Here is a 19,289-nt window from a genome sequence, read left to right on the forward strand (position 1 = left end):
TATTTTATATGTTAAAGTTCAAGGTATACTTATTTTATAAACACAGAACATATTTGTCTGTTTCGGGGTTCAACACATCCAAGTATTTATAAACACGGAATGGAGTACAGTTACTTTACACATCTTACTTTTGTATATTGACTATATTAAAGTTTCAGTAGGGCATTATTAGTTTATGTGATACAGTCAATAATGAATATTAGTATCATAATTTTATTTGACCAACATCAATTTCTGGGCGATGGATCAAGACATATATTGAATGATCCATAGTTTAACCTTAGATAACAAAGTAGTCCATGATTAAACGGCTAATATAATAAACGCAACCATACCTTGTTGTAGTACTGTTTCTTTAGTTGTTCACAAGTATGGCTGCAAGTCATCCCTAGCAGCGACGCCCGTAAATAAAGTATATCTATAAATAAATATGTTTTTTATATCACAATCAAATATATATTGCCACTTTGTAATCTTATTGTTCTACATATAGCCATTTCTCAAGTTATTGTAGCTCATATGATATATCATATTATCTAAAACATCTCCAAAGCCACTAAGAACTCTAATATACCATTCCAATTTCCTAATGGCCAAGTAATAACCCATGTGATGAGCCGCTGCTACGCTCACACACATACATATATATGGATAGAAGATACCACCTATATTATTGTCAGAATCAATTTGACTAATACATATAGTATGTCTATAAAACACATATCAAATACATTTTTTATATGGGTTCAGTACCAGCTCACCACACCATCAGCTGATACGAGAAACACCATTATATATATGTATATATGTATGGCATTCTTGTATCACTCGCTTAGATCTTAATATTTTAATACTTGCTCCTTCCATTATGATGGTCCTGAGCATAATGTATAATCAGTCTTACTGACTCTCAGTTATAAAAGAGCTGTATAGAAAGAACAATATATATCTGAGAGAGCCTTCTTGACCCTGTCCATTACAAATACTATCAACTAGTTCTCTACTACATGGCTCAGTCCAATAAACGTCGCAGTCAATTAAGGTAGGTGATCACATATTAAAAAGAACGATCCCAGTAACTCTTAAGGATTTAGTATTCTGGGTAAATTATCCCAAATACTAATATCGTCCTATATATTGTGAAACCATAATATATTTCAAAAGAATTTTCCAAATAATATTAGTTGCTGATTCAAAAAGAGGTTTACATCTAGACTAACTAATACCTAAACATAATGGATAACCAGAGTAGCGAGTATAAAATTGCGACTTACTAATGGAATAGGTGCTCGATACTTGTAATAATTCTTCAGCATAGGTGGATTATCCCCAATGGTAGACACGCCCAGTCCACATAAATATTCAACTCTCTTTTCTTAAGCGTAATCTGTAAAATATGGATATACGTCTTAATGGTTATATGCATATAACTCATCACATTTAATAAATCATAATATGTATCATGTGGGTCATATGAATAGCTACCCTAGTAAGCACTTCCCAGTAACCAAATTCGTCATACATATAATGTGCCTGCCCGACTCCTACCCACGTGACCCCATTACCAAACAGTAACCAGGTTATGCTACATTTAAGGCCTAAGTTTACCATCATATGTGTGTTCTTTAGGTTTGTAAATAAAAGGAAACTGCACAACATCATATATACAGTCTCCGTATGGAAAGATATTAATAACCAAATTCAGGCAACCATATTTATCAGTCAATGAAAAAGCACTTCTATTCCGTCATGTAGCCTAATAACAATACCGTAACTCACACTATTTCATGACAGTGAAAGTCAGATAATCATGTTTTTCAACGCTTGAGTATTCGCAACGTGATTTTGATAGTAATACCATAACTCACATGAATTCATAACAGCGAGAGTCGAATGGCCATGTTTTTCATCACATAAGTATTCCTAATATGATTCCACGGGCCAATTAATGCATCACGTGGAACCAACTCTAGACTATTTCGCAAAAGCTGTAAATCACCAAACAAGCACATTTTAACAAAAAATATAAAGCAAAACAGTCACCCACTGTCACCCAAATATCAATAACACGTGGGCGGACTGAATGATTCCAACATATTCCAATTTTAAGTACAATAACCCAAAACAAGATCGCAGCTACTGCAGTACTTACGAAGCAACGTCGCCTCCTCTGTACAGGCACAATTCACGTCTTATATCCAAATATACAAAACCGAGTGAGTTTCTGCTCTGCTTTTTAAACCCTCTTTGACTCGCCCGCAACTGTTGATTGCCGAACTCATTGCACGATCACATGACCCAACCAACCACAATGGGCGCCATCTTAACGTGTGTATGTTGTACCTATCTTTTTATAGACATCATACAACATGGTATGATTATTTGTCTCAAACTGAGTGTGTTTTAAATGTATTGCATCAAAAGACCGAGTTAGTCATCCTCACAACATATACAGGGCATACAAACTCAGTATATTTTGTTAAATGTATTAAGAATATAGGTGTCACGAGATACCAGTTGAATAAGCGCCATAGTGGAAGGCGTGAATTATGTCTATCTCTTAGGTGTATTCTACGGCATATAACAATATTTATCTCAGACTATATTATTTTAAAAACCTAGAAATTTGCTGAAAAAAACAAAGATTACAGGGACGGTATAGTTAGACTCAGATTTCACTCATACACAACCAGTGAAATTCAGCAGTTATAGTTACCTGAGCTAAATATAACTTACGCCCCCGCAATGTACTGCTAATGACCTCAGACATAACATCATTCATGACATTGTCAGTTACATCACTCATGACATCACTCATGACATCTCAAATGAACTGTGAATGGAATGGAACTATAATCGCTAGAACTTTATTTAGGGATAGTGTGTGTATATTAACACCCCTTTTTTTCCTTTTCTTTTGTGTAAGAACCGTTATAATACGCAACGTGCCCAGATTAATATGGCCGATAGCCTTTCATTTTAAAGTAATGTGTAGTCCATTGTTTATGTTGATATTTACAATTCTAAGTATGTTTACTATGAATGAGACACGTTGGCAAACATACAGGTATGGCGGTCACGGGGCAAGGTATGCTGAAATGACATTGTGTGCATATTAACACTTGTTTTCTTTTCTTTGTTGTATCAATTCCTGAATTTTCACATCGTGACCAGGCCAATATGGCCGCCAGCTTTTTGGATAAAAGTAATGCACTGCTGATGATGGCACATATTACATCACTCATGACATGGTCAGTGACATTCTTTTAAATACTCAGTTAGTACCTATGCAGTCTAGGAATCCTTCTGTCTGTCCCATGCACTTCTCCATTCAACCATCCAGCACTATCTACGTATCCTATCACTCTGCCAATACCTAAGCCCTAATAAATTTAGCATGCACTTTCTTTGCAGCACTGAAATTACTCCAGTTATTAGTCATATACTTAAGGAATGGCCTAGCCACTAACACAAGTGCAGGTACAATATTTTGTACACAATGCATGCAGACCTCTAACCAGCTACATACTATTGATACGCTCTTCTAAATACCCAGTCAGTACCTATGCAGTCTAGGAATCCATCTGTCTGTCCCATGCACTTCTCCATTCACCCATCCAGCACTATCTAAGTATCCTATCACTCCACCAATACCTAAGCACTTATAAATTCAGCACACACTTTCTTTGCAACACTGAAATTACTCCAGTTATTAGTCGTATACTTAAGGAATAGTGTAGTCAAAAACACAAGTGCAGGTACAATATTTTGTACACTATGCATGCACACCTCTAACCAGCTACAAACTATTGATACGCTCTTCTAAATACCCAGTTAGTACCTATGAAGTGTAGGGATCCTCCAGTCTGTCCCATGCATTTCTCCAATCACCCGTCCAGCACTATCTACTTATATTATTACTCCACTAATACCTAAGCACTTATAAATCTATACACTCTGTTTGGAATACTGTAATTATTCTGGTTACTAGTCATGAACTTATGGAATGGCCTAGCTACTAACACAAGTACATCTATAATATTTTGTGCACTATCGAAGCAGACCTCTAACTAGCTACATACTATTGATACATCTTCTAAATACCCAGTTAGTACTCATGCAGTGTAGGAATCGTCCCATGCACTTCTTTAATCACTTATCTACCACTATCTACTTATCCTATCACTGCTCCAATACGTAAGCACTTAGGGCCATATGTAGGTAACCTAGAAATACCGATTCCTAAATATCGAATTTGTATTTAGAAATCGGTATTTGCTATGTGCCTAATTTTTCGGTAACATTTACCGATTCGGTAAAAATCGGTAAATGTGTACCGATTCTACAATACCGACCGGTGTTTCCGAAACGGTATTTACTGAATCGGTAAATACCGATTAGGTATTTTCCGATTCGGTAAATACTGAATCGGAATTTACCAAATCGGTAATTCAAATGAACAGCAATTGAGGAATCAGCCAATCCTGTGCAAACCACACCCCACCCAACCAGGAAGTGGCCACACCCAGGCAGGTGCACACAAGCAGCAGACTCTGGAGAGGCTGGGAATGCAGAGGAGAGCAAAAGAGCCAGTGGCTGAACTTGCACAGGAAATCTGACACAATGGCCAGCCAGGAAACAGAGAGAGATGGAGGGGAAAGGAAGAGGAAACTCAAATTCAGTCCAAAGGAACTGCAGGTACTTGTGGAGGAGGTGGTGAAGCAGCACAATAAGCTGTTTGGAAAGCAGTCCCTGCAAGTGGCTGAATCAGAGAAAAGACGGATCTGGCTTGGAATCCAGGCGCAGGTAAATGCCATCGGAGTGACCCCCCGGGACATTGATGTGCTGAAGAAGCGGCGGTACGACATCCGTATCATCACAAAGAGGAAGATGGCTGATCTGAAGAAAGAGGCCAGCCGGACAGGAGGAGGAAGGAACAGGGCACCTGCCCTGACTGAACTTGAGGAGCTCGTGGAATCCACGATTGAGCCCGAAAGCGTCGTTGGGATTGGGGATGCAGACAGCTCTGCCAGAGCTGCTACCAAACAAGGTAAGACGCATGCACAGCAGTGTGCCCCCCCGTCCCCTATCCCAAATACCCAATTGGGCAATGTGAATCCAACTCCAGTACAGGGGTTTGTGCATACCAGCAATGCATTATGGGAGATGTAGTCTGTGAAACCCCCATCATGACAAGATTCGCACAGAACAACAAGGCATGTGACACACATAAGCGATAAGCAGGCAGAGGACAATGAGATAGTGATGCAGAAATGTATTATAATGTAAGCAATGCAGGGCTGCAGGTACACTGAGCTGATGTTGAATTTCTGTCCACAGGCGATACTTCGCGCAGGACTGCTCAGGAGAAGGGAGAGAGGGCACCCCGGAAGGACAGCACAGAGAAGGCCACCATGAGTGCTGGGCAGACAACAGCACCACAGCCAGCATTACCACCACAGCCAGCCACGCCACCACAGCCAGCCTCGCCACCACATCCACCCTCGCCACTCCTGCTGGCCTCACCCGCATCAACACCACCTGCATTGGTCAGGTCTAGGAGGCGTGCAGTTGCCAGACTGCATGTGTCAGAGTCCTCATCAGAAGACTCGAGGGGGGAGGAAACATCCACTGTGCCACTGGATGGTAGCAATGCCGGTTTGCCCTCCGCCTCTGAGGGAGCACACACAGGTGCTCGGGTGCACAGTCCACCTCCACAGGGTGAGAGCCATGGTGTGTTCTTAGGGCTGGAGGCCACCATGGTGAAGGTGCAGCGCCTACAAGGCAAGGCAATCCAGTCAGTACAGCGCCAGATGAAGGGCCTAAATGACACAATGGGCAACATTGACAGGGGCATAAGCTGAATGGCTGAGGGCATGAGGGAGATGGCTGAGGGCATGTGGGACATGTCCCAGTCCATCATGCTGCTGTGCACAAAATTCGATGAGGACAGAGCAACACGGCGGAGGGAGAGGCAGAAAATTGATCACCACACAAGGGCAGTGAACCGCCTAGCAAGTGCCACTTCTCTGCTCTGCAGGCGCTCCGTGGCAGTGCAGGAGGGGATTGCGCACTGCAGCAATGATGTGTCAAGGGGGCTGGTGAGGGTGACCAGTGCACTAGAGGTTCTGCTTACAAGCCACTCTGCCACCACTGGTGCTGTGGATGCTGGGGACAGCGAGGACACCACCAGTAGGAGCAGCATTACCCCCCCTGTCACAGACACACGGAGGAGCATCAGACGGCATGGGGCTGCCACTGGTCCCACAGCCAGTGAGGACACTCAATCACTGGCATCCCACACTGTAGTGCGTGGGCGCAGACGCTGATGCAACACGCAATTACAGGACACAGTTGGGTGAAGGAACCCTTGACTTCCAACTATGGATGTCAACAATTTGTTACGCCAGTTGTGCCGTTGTGTTGTGCCTTAGTGCCGGATGATTAAAACTATGTCATAGCATCCAACTACTGGCTGTGTCCCCTTACTTACTTAGAAATAGTTGCATGTGATCTCTGCCCGTCTCACTCTCCCATCTGTTGCTGCTGCCACTCCTGCTGCGTTGGGCTCTGGCTGTGCAAACTCATCATCATTGTCCTCAAAATCTGTTATTTCCACCTCTGTACCTGTCTTCGTGGCAAGGTTGTGCAGCATTGCACAAGTGGCAATGATCTTGCAGCAGATGATGGGTGTGTACTGGCGTGCCCCTCCGCTTTTGTGGAGGCAGCTCAACCTGCTTTTCAATAGTCCAAACGTGCGCTCCACCACGTTGCGTGTTGATTTGTGTGCCACATTATATCGTCTCTCACTCAGGGTTGATGGGTGTAGGTAGGGAGTGAGGATGAATGACCGCACGGCATATGCACTTTAGCCTAGGTGAGTAAGAGAGTACCATTAGTCACATACCTCAATACACATTCATATCCGGTAAGTATTAGGGAGTGTCACAGTGTTTACCTAACAGGTATCCTTCTCCAAATTCTCCGGCAACCAGGCGTGTGGAAGATGTAGGAGTCGTGGGTGCTCCCAGGAAACTTAGCTACGATATCAGTGATTATGTTGCCTGCATCGCAGATTACCTGCACATTTATGGAGTGGGTGGACTTTCTGTTCCTGTAGATGTGCTCAGTGGCTGCTGGTGGGCAGATTGGAATGTGTGTGCCATCAATACAGCCTATGACATGCGGGAACTGTGCCATCTGGTAAAAGTCGGTCTTTTTTTTCAGCAATTCAGCCTGTGTGTTTGGGAAGCTAATGTAGTGTTGCATTCTCTGCATCATGGCATCCAGGAACTTCCTGAAGAAATGGGACAGGCAACTCTGGGATACCCCGCCTACCGCAGCTATCACCCCCTGGTAACTGCCAGATGCTAATAGATGTAGGCTACAGAGCACCTGCACATGTGGTGGTATGGCATGCGCCCTTGTTGTTGGATGGTCCAGGAGTGGGTGCAGGTCCCTTATTAGGTCCATGATGGTTTGGGGGTGTAGCCTGTACCTTTCATGTATCTCAGCCTCAGTCTGTTGAAAGAGTGTGATGCGCTCTCTGTAAATGCGTTCCTCCCGTCTCCAAATCCTCAGACCTGCTGCCTGTAGATGTAGGCGCTTTGCAATCACATACAGAGCCGCCATGGTGTTCACGCTGTTGCATTTTGGGATTGCTTATATGCACTGTGGCTGATTACCACCGGCTTTCACTCAGTGTTAATTACCGACTCTTAAATACCGAATTTGATGGAATTCGGTAATACCGAATTTACCTACATCTCTTTTCTCGTTTTACCATTTCATATTTACCGAATCGGTAAATATGAATTCGGTAAATATGCATCGGTAATTTAGAATTCGGTAAAGATGAATCGGTATTTACCGATTCATAATTACCGAATCCTTCTTTTTGGACTCCTACATCTCACTTGGCTAAATACCGGTCGGTAACAGGATATTTACCGAATTTCGACCGTTACCGACCGGTATTTAGCTACCTACATATGGCCCTTAATAATTAAGTGTTCACTCTGTTTGCAACACTGTCATCATTCCAGTTACTAGTGGTATTGTTATAAAATGACCTAGGCACCAACACAAGTACACATAAAATATTCTGTGCATAATCCCTACAAAACTCTAAGCAGATACATACTATTGGTCCACTCCATTAAATACTGAAGTAGTACCCATGCAACATAGGATACCTCTTGTCAGTCTCATGCAATTCTTCAATCACCCATCCAGCACTATGTTCTTATTGTATCAGTCTGCCAATACCTAAACACTTATGGAGCAGATTTACAAACACCCTGCGCCACCAGTACGTCACTTTTTGTAACGTAGTGATAGCGCCAGGCACTCCATCATATTTACAAGGAGAGGAAAAGCCACCCTGCGTGGTTTTTCCTGGCCTTGTAAATACGACCTCTTCATACACAGAACTTTGCGTTGAAGGGGCGTTCCATAGGTGTTGCTGTGGGTGTTCCCACACAATACCCATAGAACATGACACATCTCCAGATTTATGAGAAATCGTAAATCTGGAGATGTGTGTGAATGCTGAGCCATCCTAGAGTTGGTGTAGCAAGGCGCAACGAGGAGAATTGTTTTCATTTCTCCTCATTTTTTCCTATTTCAATGCATGCTGCATTCCACAGCATACATTGAAAGAGGAAAATGCCTTTAATGATTGTTTTTGTGCAGGAAGGTGTCACTTCCTGCACAAAAACAATCTCCACACGACACAGACATCCTTGCACCATGGTGCAAGGGTGCCTGTGTCACCGCATGGCTGCAGTTTGTGCAGCAGTGCAGAGGGAAGCACAGAGTTACAACATATTCATGTACATATGTCACATCCCTGTGCTTCGGAAGTGCCACAGTGCAGTGCAGCTAAAGAGCTTGCAGTGTCATGCTGCAGTTCTTCCTCATAAATCATCACCTATAAATTCACCATACACTACTAATGCATTCTTTCAGTCAATCATGCTGTATACATATATTCAACCAAACTTTCACACGTTACCTTGCAATTATAGTTCTTTCTTTAACCAGATACGGTAGTTCTGATAAGAACGTTTTTACCTTTGTATTTTTTTTTTTTTGTGAACAATTTTGTATTTTTTTTTTTTTTAAATGAACAAAAAAAAGAGCGAATAAAACAGGAAACATTTGGAATTATTTATCATTCCAAAAACAAAAAAACAAAAAATTAACAATGATGGTTGCGTTGTGCAGCACAAACTGCATCCACCGACTGCTCAACAAAGTATATACGTTTCTTACACCTCACGCAGTGTTGCTGGAGAAAGGCGAATTCTGGCCTAATGTCCATTGCAGGTGTTCCTGAGGACGCTCCAGATGTACTTGCCACAGCAGGTGAGGGGTTCAAAGCAGCTCGCCTCATTTCCTCCCGAGCAAGATTGAGAGGATGTGTGGTCCGGAGATGCTTATACATAGAAGCAGTGCCACAAGTGTATTTTTTTTCACTGCCTCTTGACAGGACTCAGTCACAAATTTTGCACGTCACCTTTCTTGCATTTACTTTCTTCTCTCCAGCTGGAAAAGTGAAGAATTTCCACACGACAGATTCCGGCCTCTGTGGACGTGGTGCCTCCTGCAAGAATTCTTCTTCAGAAGATACTTCCTCCTGCTGCTACTACTGTCCAGATGCCATTTTGTTTGATATTTTTTGCAAAACACTAAAAAAAACACGCAAAAAGGGTTCTTGTAGGAAAAGAGATGTCTCTCTAAAGATGCTCCAACAAGAATGATTAAAATGGGTGGGGTCCTTCAATAGTTACAGTGGGAAATGTTATGAACCAATGAACCAATCACATGGGATTCGCGCACTCTGCACTCATGAATCACGCACCCGACGCGACTTCGCAAAAATATATTAAAAAATAATATACGTTTATTATAAGTACAAATATATTATTTTTATGAATATCTTAGATAGTCTCTTGCTCTAATATGTATATTAAACACACATACATATAATTTTGGAACATAAAAAAATTTCACGGGAGTAGCGCACCCAGCGCGCCCCAGCACGTATACGATGTCACGCGGGACTTGCCACTGCAAAAGCGTCGTGTACCATAATGCGCATGTGTTGCGAATGCGCGGGAGTAGGAGTCATGGACTGGTCGCATACCAATCGCGCACATCACGTAATATTAAATGTATATGATGTAACTGAAAAACACGCAGCCGTTGCACACCATACGCGGATCCTTCTTGACATTTCTAAAATGGCGGCTAGAATCCGCACAACCACCGTGATGTGTACGCTTTGGGTGCGCAACTCCGAAAAAAGTTTGGAATTTTTTTTTCAAAGAAAATAATATAAATATATTAAAATTAAAAAATTAAACAAAACAATTAACAATATTTCAGTTTTAATTTTTATAATATTTTTGCAATTTTCAGAAAAATATACAATGTTATTTAATGAATAAAATATATCTAAATAAACAGTTACAAAACTGTAGAAAATCAGTACAAAGAAATAGGTATAACTACTATTACACTTAAAAATTAGCCTTTAAAAAAGCTTTGAAATTCACTGAAAAAACCATAGGTTTCAGAGACGTTATAGTTAGAAATTAGCATTTAAAAAAGCTTTGAAATTCACTGAAAAAACCATAGGTTTCAGAGACGTTATAGTTAGAAATTAGCATTTAAAAACCTCAGAAATTCACAGAAAAGACCATAGCTTTCAGGGGTGTTATAGTTAGCTGGTCATTTCACTCGTACAAAATCATCGAAATTCCTCCGTTATAGTTAGTTCTGCTAACTATAACTTGCGCACCCGCAATGCACTGCTGATGATGTCACATATTACATCATTCATGACATGGTCAGTGACATCACTGATGACATCTCAAATGACATCACTGATGACATCACTGATGACGTCATCCACGTGACAATCTGATACACCTCATCATACACTAGTATAACCTTTCATCACTCACTGTAAAATACAGAGTACCATATTTGAAACCATTGACACACCAATACCAGTTAGTACGTACCCACTCACTGATTCCTAAGTCTACACACACAACTACCCATGCAACAACAGAATCACTTATACATGCAGTCACTAATTAATAGAACACTATCAAATGCACTTATACACATATATAGACATTGACACATCAACAGTCATCCTAGTCGGTTATGCAGTCATCCTACTCACTCATGAAAAAAATAATCACACTTACATTTACTCACTTACACAAGTATACACACAACACCTCATTTATTCAAACACATAGTAACTCATAGTTAATATGTTAAAAAATCATCATTACAATTATACACTCATTCATATAGTTACTATCACAATCACTAACTCTTATATATACTTATTTATATACACCAACTCTCACATTCAATGCCTTTTATTTTTTTACTTTGTTGAAGATGTACAACTAAAACATATTATTCGCTCACCAACACACAAATAAATACAATCAGTCACCCAAACAACTGTTTCCACATTCACTCTTAAACCTATACACCTAGTCAATCAACCATTTACACATCTATGCATAGAGTTACACACACCCCATCCAACCACACAAAAACTCAGTGTCCCATACAAATACTCACCCAACTAATCAATAACTAATATACACACTCATGTAGTTAGTGACCAACTGATGCATCATGTTATACAACAACAGAGACAGTGATGCACACATTCACATAGTTTAGTTACTAATCCATGTTTTAAGTGAGACACTTTTAATTACTCACTTAAACAGACAGTCGGACAGCTACTAAATCCTCCATCCAGATAGTTATATATCCACACAATCTTCAATACAATAATACATATTTACATTTCAAACTAAACCACATTCACTGGATGATGTCATTGGTGATGTCATCAGTGATGTCATCAGTGATGTCACTGACCATGTCATGAATGATGTAATATGTGACATCATCAGCAGTGCATTGCGAGCGCGCAAGTTATAGTTAGCAAAACTATAACGGAGGAATTTCTATGGTTTTGTACGAGTGAAATGTCCAGCTAACTATAACACCCCTGAAACCTATGGTTTTTTTCTGTGAATTTCTAAGGTTTTTTTAATGCCAATTTCTAACTATAACGTCTCTGAAACCTATGGTTTTTTCAGTGAATATATATATATATTCAACAACAATGTGGTCAGATCGCCAGATCGCTCAGCAGCGTGTGCAGGCCACAGGCCGGACCAAAGGCCAAAAATCAATTTTTTTGCAAAGTTTAGTCGCACACATCAATCCTTCTTGTTCACAAGTTTTATTTCAAAAACAGAGCCAGTCTGTCAACCGACGCGTTTCGGCCTGACAGCCTTTGTCACGATAGGGAGACACTACTATCATCATCCGTTTGATAGTACTTCCTGTTTAAAACCAACCCCATTGCATTATGGGAGTTGTAGTAATTTTCAACATTGTATCCCAATGACAAAAAACACATTTTGGTTATATTACAACATTGATGTGACATTGCATTTTATATGTATATTTTCATGACAGGATCAATTGTATAGTACTTCGACCCAGTAATGGACATGTTTATATTTTTGCACATGCATGGAACAGTTTGTATATGTTTGACTTTTCTTCTTTGATTTAGTAACAAGACATCTTCAATTTCTCCTGTGCATAGTATAGAGAAAATTGTTCTTTTTAGTTCTTAATTATGCCTTTCTGAGTTGTCAGTTTTCCTCTAGTACTTAAGTTTGTTTTTCATATACCAATAGTTCCTTTCATCTGCTAGTATTGGATTAGTATCTATTTATTCATGTCCATAAACTGTACATAATGTGATTGCTACTTTTATAATTTAACATTTGATCTTTTCCTTCTCATTTGATTTTTCAAAGTTCTTATTCCAAATTGTTTCAGCTTATGCTTCACAGGTGAATGTACATTTCCTCGTCGTTATTAGGACCTTTAGGAGTCTTCATCCGCAATTGTATGATATACTTTGACTCCAATTGTCGCAGTTTCATTTTTCTATCCCCTGCTCTTTCATTTGGCGGGATTGTGTCTGGCCCAAAATATTCCATCCTTCTCCAATCATTAATTTGGCACTTAGCAAGATGTGTTGATGTTGCATAGTTAGTATCTCTGTTCTTCACGGCTCTAATGTGTTCCAATATTCGTTTTTTAAGCATGCACGTGGTGCTTCTGATGTATTTTTTGCCACATGCACATTGTATTACATACACTACAAATTGCGTTGTGCACGTTATTTTGTGATTTATTCTTATCATTTTTCCATCTGGGTCCATTATCTCCTTTTTGTTTGTGGCAATTTTAAATGCCTTGCAATTGGGACATTTTTTGAATCCCATTTGTTGTTGCGTGAGCCATGTCTCTTTTGTTGGTGTTTGAAAGTGACTTTGTCCTATCTTATCCTTCATTGAACTTGCTTTTCTATATGTTACAAGTGGTCTTTTTCCAATTATCTTTCCAATGTCATTATCTTGTACTAGTAAGTGCCAATATTTCTGAACGATCTTAGTAACTTTTGCACTTTCCTTACTGTACGTCAAGATTAGTCTCTGTGCTTCTTTATTGTTTTAATTTTTTAGCAAGATTTCTTCTGCTTTATTTCTTTCTTGTTCTATCTTCATTTGTTGTTCCTTTTCTGTTTTTGGCATCAGAATCGCATCGTGTGTTTTTTGTTCTACCTTTCTTTTGCTTTGTTTAGAGTTCTTTGTCTATATCCTCTGTTTTTCAACCTTTTGGCGTTGGCTTCTATTTGGGCAGGTGCGTCACATTCCTTTGAGCAGTTTCTTTTAATTCTCAAAAATTCCCCATATGGGATGCTGTTTAAGAGTGATTGGGGATGGAAGCTTTCGGCATGTAAAATGCTATTTGTAGCTGTTTTCTTCCGATACAAGGTAGTTTGTATTTTTCCTTGATCTATATACACTGTGGTATCAAAGACATTTATACTTGTTTTGCTTGTTGTGCAGGTAAAGGATAATCCTATTTGATTTTCATTCAGTTGATTAAAATATTTTATGAAGTCTTCTTTTTTCCCGTCCCAAATTATAAATAAATCATCTATATATCGTAACCATAATACAATTTTCTCCAAAGCTAGATGATTCTCAGGGTCCCAGGCTATTTCCTTCTTCCACCACCCCATCGTGAGGTTAGAAAAATTTGGGGAGAAGGAAATGCCCATTGCAGTACCAGAGAGCTGTTGGCATAGCTGGTGGTCGAAGAGGAAAATGTTGTTACTTAGACACGTTTTAATCATTGTCAGCAACATGGCTGAATGTTGAAGTTCCGTGATCTTTCTTTGTTTTAGGAAATATGCACATGCTTGTAGGCCCATGTTGTGCTCTTTTGAGGTATATAGTAACACAACATCATTCGTTGCCATGATGAAATTTGGGTTCCAGGTGACATTTGCAAGTGTTCTTAAAAACTCTCCCGTGTCCTTTATATATGAACTTAGATTTTTCACAATGGGTGCCAAGAAATGATCAACATATGTTGACATGTTTTCGTATGAAGAGTCACAGGATGATACTATTGGTCTTCCCGGAGGATTAATTAAGGTTTTGTGAATTTTAGGTAAAAAGTAAATGGTTGGTATTGTAGGGTACTCTTTGAAAAGGTATTGTCGTTCCTCCCCATTGATCAAATTTTGTGTTTGCTATTCATCTAAGTTCTTTTTGAGGTCCGCAATCAGTCAGTCAGTCAGTAGTTCTTTATTCGGTGATTAAAAAACACCATAAAAGCCATATAAATACACACAATATAATTCATCCTTAAAAACACAATTAAATCATCTTAAGAACCCTGACTGAAATAACAGATCATCAAGGGGAGACACAAATGACTCACCCTCGGTCCATTAGCTATAATTATATTGCATTAGGGCCACAGGAAAAAGCAGATCACATATAACCATAATGATCACGTTGAAACCTCCCCTCTAGTTTTTCATAGTCTCAGCGCAACTTTCATAAAATTCATCATACAGCATAATGTCAGCGGCTCGTGAGCTTTTTGTAAAAAGAGCAAAGCAGATTTAGCTTGTGTCAGCTTAGCCCTTTTTAAAATTTCTTTTAAAAACTTCCGCCGTGGCATTAAATAAAAAGGACAAAAAAGTACAAAATGAAGGGTGTCCTGCGGAGACCTATTGTCGCAGCCGCAGGCACCCTTCTGCTCAATTGACACAGTAAAACCTGGCGGGTCTGCCAGTAAATGTGATAAAAGATTGAGCCTAAAACGACACATTAAAAACCTCTCTTGGGCATTATGCATGAGATAGAGGTAGGGTTCCATCCCCTCGGTAGTCTTAACCATGTTATGAGCAATCACCACACCTTTGGACCCTTCCTCTAGTGTTCTTCTTGTGACTCTTTGGGCCATGAAGGATCTCTTTAGTGTCATTTTATCTTGAGTAGTGATTGCTTCAGGGTTTGTGAACAAGTCTTTGCAGCCTAGTCTATCCAGGTTAGACTCAACATATTTTAGCCAGGGGATGTTTAAACTTTTATCTCTTGTCAGGCAGTCTTTTAAAATGAGCCTGCTCAGCGCGGCTTCTGGGTTTGTCCAGATTTTAAGCCAAGTTAAAATGGGTCTAAACTTGACCAGGTCTTCAATATAGGGCCTCCCCAATTCTCTATGCGTGATAACAGCTGGAATACTCTGGGGTAATTTTAAGACTGACCTGAAAAATGTATTTTCCTCACGCTGCAGCTGATCCGTATTTACATATCCCCACACTTCCGCACCATACATGGCTTTTGAGCAGCAGATAGAACTGTAAAGATTCATGGTTTGTGTCGGGGACCATCTGCCCAATCTCCTCCCATAACTCGCTATGGCTCCATTTGAAGCAATTAATTTCCTGCATCGCTCCTCGACTAAAGGGGAGAATTTTAATGACTCGTCAAATCGTAGCCCCAAATAGGTGAAGGACTTCACTTTTTCTAGAATATGGCCCCCAATCCTGTACACAAAGTTGGGGCGAGATTTATTGCCTACTGACATCACATAAGATTTACCAAGATTGGCCGACAGGTCTAAGGCTTCCATAAACTTGACAAAGCCGTCAATCAGTGTCTGCAGACCTTTTGGGGTACGAGCTAGCAGCACCGCGTCATCGGCATATAATAGGACCGGGATATGACGCGATCCTACTTTTGGGCAGTCAGTGTTTAGGTTAATTAAACACTGCTCTAGGTTGTTGATATAGAGGGTGAATAAAAAAGGGGCAAGGATACACCCCTGCCTTACTCCACTAGTGCATGCGAAGGCTTCTGTTAGCCCCCCCTCAGTGTTGTAACGTACCCTGGCTGTAGTATCTCGGTGTAATTCTCTCAGTATGTTAATCAGCCCTGGGTCTATTCCCCACTTACTCAACATCGTCCAGAGTTTACTCCTGTTTACATGGTCAAAGGCTGCCGCCAGATCCATGAACCCTAGATGGATAGTTTCATTACTTGTTTTGGTATACTTTGCGGCCAACAAGTACAGGTTAAGACATTGATCACTAGTAGATCTACCAGATCTAAAACCATATTGTGCGTCTGAAACAATATTATTATCTTCAGACCATTCAATAAGTCGGTTCAAAATGGCCCTTCCTAAAATCTTGGCTGTTACATCGATCAACGAAATTGGCCGATAACATTGGGGCTTATCCCTATTACCCTTTTAAAAAATGGGGACTATAGCTGCTGTGGACCAGGACCGGGGTAAACCGCATGTGACTGCTGCGTTTATAACCCTTGTAATAATTGGGGCCCATAGGTCTACATTACTCAAGAATAGATCCGGGGGGATCCCATCTGGGCCCGGAGCTTTGTTTTTAGTCAGGCCCTCAATGCCCACCCTGATTTCGGCTAAGGTGAAATCCACTATCTGTATATCTGGGGTCACCATCTCTTCCTCTATAATGGGGTCCTTGCAGTGATTATAAAGGCCCTGAAAGTGTGCCAGCCACTGTTCAGGCAAAATATTTGGACCAATCTCAGGGGCGTTATCTTGAAAGCATGGGTTATTTCTTAAACTCCAAAACTTAGTGATATCCTTTTTTTCAGCCGCCTCCCTTAGGTCTGCCCATGCTGCATCCTGCAGGGCGAATTTCCTCTTTTGGACCTCATTCTTATATGCCAATCTACACTGCCTTATTTTCTCGGAGTCCCTCGGCTTGAGTTTCAGACTGCCTTTGAGGTCTCTAAGGGCTCGTGAGCACTCAGTATTAAACCATCTTGGCTGATTACCCCTTTTTTTTGGCGCATTTGTTGACAGTAACCCATCTACCAAGTTGGTTAGATGGCCAAATGCTTTCATTAGTTGAGGGCCCTCAATGTCCAAGTCTAAACAGTCTTCAATCGGTTGTTTTCCCTGGACCATTACAGACCTATAAAAATCTATGCCATCTATTTTTGACCACCTAAGGCGCCTACCTTGGTCTGTCGCACTCATGACAAAGCCATCCTTGTAACTCTTTCTCCCTTCCATCTGATAAAAAAGCTCCATTATGAGGGGATTGTGGTCACTGAATGGACTCCACTCGATATCCACTGACATAACCCAGTTTTTTAGTAGCCTGGAGACTAAAATATGATCAATAATTGAGGCACACCCTCTTCCCTTAAAGGTAGGAGGGAGGGAACCGTCCCTCCCCACCGTCATCATATTGACCGTTTGCTCCAGATCGTGCTTATCCATGATCTTGCTCAAGGCCCTCCCCTCTAGTGTATGGTCAAAGTGGGGACCTTTCCTGGCTTGGCAATTGGACCATTCGATCTCAACAGGAAACAGGCGGGGGCACAAATGGGTATTGAAGTCTCCCATAACTATGTACGAAGGGGTCTTTGCCCCTATTGTTGTGGGATGCTCGTGTCTTAATCGGGAGTCTAACTCCCTGAGGATGGGGTTATTCTCCCCTCCTCCTCCTGTGTTATAGACATTGAGCATAGTTAGCTTAAACCCATTCGATCTCAGTCCCAGTGACTGAATATGTTGGGAAGACCCAGTGGTATTTGTCCAAACACCTTGCACCCTCAAGTCTACATATATGGACAACCCACCTTTGGCCCTACCTGAACTAGATTTCGTGGCAGGGATAAAAAAAACATTTATAGCCTAAAATGTGAAAGGGACTATTGTCGGTAATCCATGTCTCCTGCAAACTAATTATCTGGAACTGCCCCATATATTCTCTCCATTCCAGATTGTTAAATTTGCTTGCCAAACCAGCCGTGTTCCATGAGATAAATCTCAGGCCTCTCTTTACTAATAATTCACGGTCCCTAACTATAAGGCCTCTACTACTTGATAGTGTATTAAGGCATCCTTCTAAGGGTGGTGTGTGCCTCCTTACCGTCCCCCTATCCTGTGTAGTGTCTCCCACTTGACCCCTTCCACATAAGTTGTATTGAGGTCTAAGATCATTACTTATTATCGGGAGTGCTATAGTCTCTAGCACCCCCCGACACCTGTAAGTCCCTTGGTGTTCCTGTCTTTTCTATAGGGCGACTCTCTATAAATGATATATCCTGTAGTAGTGTTCTCTGTACACCTCTTGCTACCTCCCAGTTATGTGGTATTCCCTCATTTCTATACTGTCCCTCTATTGTAAGAGGGGGTGTTAGTCAGTCATAATCCTCTAGGGCCACCAGTGGACTAAACCTGTTTCTCCAGCTAGGGTGTCCTCCATCCCTAGACCCCATCCACCCCCCCGATTGGTTCAAATCCCTCCTGTGAGTTGCCTGGAGGCCCTCCCTTCAGTCATCCGTGTACTTCAAGAACCCCTGTGCTCTGGACTGTCTTGGATAAAAATAGCTTAAGGGCAAAGGTCTTATATTGCTTACAGAGTTCATTGATTCTTCATTCAAAATATGTGTCACAACGTTCCTGTCCCTAAAATTGGCGACAATGCAATTCCCGTCTATATCTTTTCTCCTACTGCCAAGCCAATTTACTCTTCTCACCAGTAAAATGTCACCATCTATTTCCCTTGGCAATGGTTTGTTTTGGTTCAACCAGTGTTTTTCAGTTCCTGGTGTGATTCTTTCTGCTCTCCCCTTAGTTCTGGGACCCCTGTGAAAATTACTGCTAGGGGGTAAGATTCAGGGGGTAAATTGATAGTAGGTAATATAGTAACGGGTGGGGTTTTAAATATACTCTTGTGCTGATTTACTACTTTAATATTCGATGTTATATTCTGTGGGACTGTTTGAATGGGCCTTAACATTGGGGTACTTTGTACTTCCAATCTATTATGTGGATCCTTTTCATGTGGTAAT

The 19,289-nt window shown here is 41.0% G+C and overlaps 1 long non-coding RNA gene across 1 annotated transcript in view; it reads right to left on the reverse strand.

Moving 5' to 3' along the window:
- Positions 1–349: 349 nt before the first annotated feature.
- LOC146798892 (uncharacterized) overlaps positions 350–19,289 on the reverse strand; it is a 148,586-nt gene continuing 129,646 nt past the window's right edge. The window contains exons 2-3 of the long non-coding RNA XR_014969212.1: positions 1,275–1,387; positions 350–418 (exon numbers count right to left, since the gene is read on the reverse strand). This is a non-coding gene — a long non-coding RNA (uncharacterized LOC146798892). The remainder of the gene's footprint in view (positions 419–1,274; positions 1,388–19,289) is intronic.

The sequence above is a fragment of the Triturus cristatus genome, chromosome 9, assembly GCF_964204655.1.
Source record: "Triturus cristatus chromosome 9, aTriCri1.1, whole genome shotgun sequence".
In the NCBI taxonomy this organism is placed as follows: domain Eukaryota; kingdom Metazoa; phylum Chordata; class Amphibia; order Caudata; family Salamandridae; genus Triturus; species Triturus cristatus.